The sequence below is a fragment of the Penaeus japonicus genome, unplaced genomic scaffold (genome assembly GCF_977035675.1).
Source record: "Penaeus japonicus unplaced genomic scaffold, GWHDUDI00000001_assembly GWHDUDI00000039, whole genome shotgun sequence".
Classification (NCBI taxonomy): domain Eukaryota; kingdom Metazoa; phylum Arthropoda; class Malacostraca; order Decapoda; family Penaeidae; genus Penaeus; species Penaeus japonicus.
Window position 1 is genome coordinate 6,980,692 of NW_028234441.1, and position 5,000 is coordinate 6,985,691.

A 5,000-nucleotide genomic window follows, 5' to 3' on the forward strand; every position below is an offset into this window, starting at 1 on the left:
AAAGTAGGTAACGCTCCCTTCAAACCAATGTCGTACTGCTTCATGAGTATGCCATGCTTCCATGTGTATCCTATGGCATTAATAAACTTTGTCAAAGAATATGCCAACGCGTGATGTCACCGGCTGAAGGAATTATTTATAGAAATTTCCATCCTCATAAGGTTAACTGCGGTTGACTTTAATTTCTTAAATCTTTCCTGATATGGAGGTCAGCAGGTTTTCTTTTTCCAAAAGCCATATCAACCTGAAGTTGACCCTTTCTCCCATCAGCATGAGGATGTAGCTGGCGATACAAAATAGTCTATAGTAGCCTAGTTAGGTAGCATCCTTACCACGTTTCGGGTATTGTAAAAATTAAAGAATCACAAATGAATAGATGAATTTATAGGTCAATCAACAAAAATAAGATTAAAAAGTTTGTGAAATCTTCATAGACATTTAAGGATATTTAATTATGAAATCAATGATTAATATGTCTCAGTGAAAATTGCTCCATAGTATTCAGTGCAATATGAAAAATGCAACTATTGCTTCGTATGCTCTACTGTATATAAAACAATAGGAATCAAGTAGCAACTGGGAGGCATTCGGTATACTTTAACTAGTAAAAGAAATTGACGATGATGCTTCTATCTACAAAAATTATACAATAAATTCAAAGACAAACAAGTTAAGATACTAAATGTACTTATTTTGATAGGAAATGACATGGATTAGCATTTTTCTTATAGAGAACGTAAGATTATTATTAGTGCAATGAAATTTTGAAATATGTATATGCATGTTGCAAAGGGCAAGCTATAAATAGAAAGGCCGAATAAATGAAGCATTTTTGGGTATATCTGAAAATTGAGTAGCATAGATCATGGAAAAATTACTGGTGAAAATAAAAACACAATTGCTATTAGTACGAAAAGGTTAAAGAGCAGGTTCATGGCCAGAAGGCTTTACTCTAAGTAAATTAATTTCCGTTTCAAAAAATAGGCAAAACATTGGATTGCAAAGATTTTCGGACAGTGAGTTTTATTCTTCATGTTAAAAAAAATGTATTCCATACTATTTTAGCAAGGATAGATTATCGATAGAGACTAAACTGTACGTAATAAGGACTAAGATTTAGAATAAACTTACTATAGAACATCGAAGTTTGAAAACAATTCCTACATGTCTTGATGATTACACCAAAACACTTGATAAAGTTAACCAAAAAACGCAAAAAAAGAAAGAAAGAAAGAAAAAAAAGTTTCAAAAGAAATTGACACTCAAAGTAGAGTAATTCATCTAGGTTACATTTTATAGCAGTTTCTGTCCGTATTGCAACAGTGGCATTAACAAAAGCTGCAAGGCATAAATATGGTGCCAGTTCAGTCGATATATATATTTTTAAATAAGACAATTTTGAAAGCACTCAAAATGAAAATAAAGTTGATGAAAAAGAAAGATTGCCTGGAAAAATATTGAGGGGCCATTCTAGCGAACTTCATAACGTCCATTAAAAGGCGTGGCAAGGTTAGAATACCCCGGATGAAGAGATGGCGAGACGAGGGTATTTAAAGAGAGGGTTGAAGAGATAGCAGTAATTGCTGGTAAATTTGTACACGTTAAAGTTCTATGCATAAAGAGGCCTTGGTGATAATTGTAAAAGTGATGTTGATGAAAAAGATGATAATGAGATGCTGTTGATGGTGAGGATAAGTGAAATAATATCAGTGATTATTTTAATAATGATAATAGGATGATATTATTTGGTAAGCTAAAGGCATTATAAACCACCAAATCGTAAAATAATCGGATATAAAAGCAGAAGAAAATGATAGAACATGAACATGAAATCGGAGCTTACAAAGTTTAGTTGGAAATATGATAGCAGAATGAAAATTCTTTTGTAACGTTGCATTTTGTACCTTTTTATTCGTCTAGACGTTGAAGTGACCAGTCAAAGCCAAAGGTAATAATTACACTCAGATCAGCTCATTTTTCAGAATATGAAAGGGAATATAAAAGAAATTCAAATATACTCTAAATCTGTTTTTAAAAACATGAGAGGGGGTTGTCTTTGCTCGGCTGCTTATACCATGGCTAGATGCATAAAAAAAGAAAGAAAAACAACTCTCTGTATTCTTATCTAAGTGTTACATCAACAAGAAGTTTCTCCAGAGCTTATTACAAAGGTCAGAAAAAAAGGTCAGAAAAACAAATATAAAATGTGGATGCAATGCGACATTTTAGTTGTATTACTCGTAGCGTTTTATATAAAGTAGTATATCATTATAACATTTTGTGAAAATTGCACAGCGATAGCGTTTCATTATGAGATCTAGATACACTCTTTAATTAATACATCATACTCAAAGTAATCAAAATAGATAAATAGAAAAGTTAAACGTCAAAAGTCTCCATCTACAGACAGAGGATAGCTTAGAACGCTGATTAACCCGCGACGCAAATCAGCTGTGAAACCGACACACTCAGCCGCGGGCGACGCAGCCAAAGAGAAAACGCGGAATATTTTCGCTAAATAACCATCAGGCAGGAAATTGCCGCGGGGAAGAGGGTATTAACGCTACTTACATGAGACGCGACAATGTGCGTGGGCACATCGACAAGCGGGGGAGGGGGAGGGGAAGGGGACGAGGGGGGGTGGGGATAGGAGGGAAGTGGAATGGCAGACAGGAGGGAATAGGTGGATAGGCCTTATACATGCACACACACACACACACACACACACACACACACACACACACACACACACACACACACACACACACACACACACACACACCCACACCCACACCCACACCCACACCCACACCCACACCCACTCCCACTCCCACTCCCACTCCCACTCCCACTCCCACTCCCACACCCACTCCCACTCCCACTCCCACTCCCACTCCCACTCCCACTCCCACTCCCACTCCCACTCCCACTCCCACTCCCACTCCCACTCCCACTCCCACTCCCACACCCACTCCCACACACACACACACACACACACACACACACACACACACACACACACACACATATATATATATATATATATATATATATATATATATATATATATATATATATATATGTATATATACACACACAATGAAAAGTGCTCCGTTTGGAATGTAATGAAACTCAAAACCTATTCCGTGCGAGTAGACAGTAATCTGCATAAGCGCCTAGTGCTCCCACCTATGAGCACACGCTGCTTTTCTTGGACTATAGTTATTAAATGAAAAAAAAAGAAAAGAAAAAAGAATAGAAATAAAAATGCAGCACAGACAACGTTATATCGTATCATGTTACTCTCCAGTAGAACGATGTGATGTAGATGTAGATGTGAATGAGGACAAGTTCAAATAATAGAATGAAGTGTAATGAAAAGTTACATGGTACAAAATACATAACAGATTAGCAATGCAAACGCTACACCTACATCGTAAGGGTCTTCGATAGATTATTGGTTTGTGGACTATGATAAGCAGGATTTTTTTTTTTATCATCTATAGAATAATGAATTGACATTTTCTCAAAGAAACTGTCGGTCTATTATCCTGTAAGATGTTTTCTGCGATGTGACATTATCCAAGAGATGATGCATCACAATAGAATTCTTCCTCATTAATTTTTGGATTTAAAAAAATGGAAAAGAGAAAATCGCAGACTTTCTGATGGGAAATGGTGTTTGCAGATCTATATATCATTAAAACATTTCAAAGGGACCGGGGACTCTAGACTTTTCAAATGCAAGCCAACATTTCTCTTTTATGCTGAAGTTCTTATTGAGTCATGTCTGAAGTGTTTCGAATTTGAGATTTGTCGATAGAATTTGAATTATGAGAAGTGAAGTGACTGAACAAAAGAAGTTATTACGTTGCTCACTGAGCAAATCTCTTAGGATTTTAATTTAAATACACTTCGTTTAAACATTTAATCATCATTATATTACCAACAAAATGCTTATACTACGACATGTTTTTATGTTTTTCTGCACAGTTTTTTTACGATTTTTTGTTTGATATAAGAAATCATAGAAAAGCATTGATGTATATATTTTACATTCCAATTGGTTCACATAAAGAGAGAGTCGAGTAATCATAATAATTTGGAATCTTTTTAACGGAAAAAATACAATTTGCGAAATGTATTTCTCTGTCATTTTATCGAGTGCTAAACGGCCAAATATAAAAAAGATTATTATTATTATTATTATTTTTTTTTTTTGCAAACAGAATGATTTTCCTTCTTATTTTGAATACTACTACTACTACATGAAATTCATATGTTCGATAAATGATAGACACCTTCTGAAGCTACTTTGTAAAGATTTGTCCCTCCATATAAGGGTTTTAGATAAATTTGTAAGTCGCCACTTCATTGATATGAAATTTTAATGATGGTAAATATCATGATGATGGTGATAACAGAGACTTGTAATAACTACGAGTAAAAACAAACAGACATGATATACTGATGATAATCATAATGACTGTAATGATAGGTACTATAATATTAATATCAATAACAACAATATAACATTTCTAATGAAAATGCATGAAAAATATCATAACAACTGTAATGACTGCACGTATAATACCGATATGATGATTAAAGAAATGTTTTTGTGGTAATTAACGACTATGATGATACAATCATGATGATAATCAATAAATAAAAACAAGAAAACTATAATGAAAAAAACAATATATTCCGGTTTTCATATTTAGTGATATGAAAGAAAATATTTTGTAGGATAAGTTTTCTTCTAATTAACTGGCATTGTTGATAGGATCTTATAATTACAATGAAGAAGAAAAAATAAATTTGAAAAAAGCTCACCCGACGGAAAAGCAATCGTTTTTAAAAAGGGATTACGGCGGCTCGGCTGTTTCCTTAGAGAATAGTACATCACCCGTGAGCAGCATTCATGGTCCGTTATTTATCGTCGAGAACAGAAGACGCTTTCCGTGAATGGGCGGATTCCATCACAGGTAGAAAGCTAC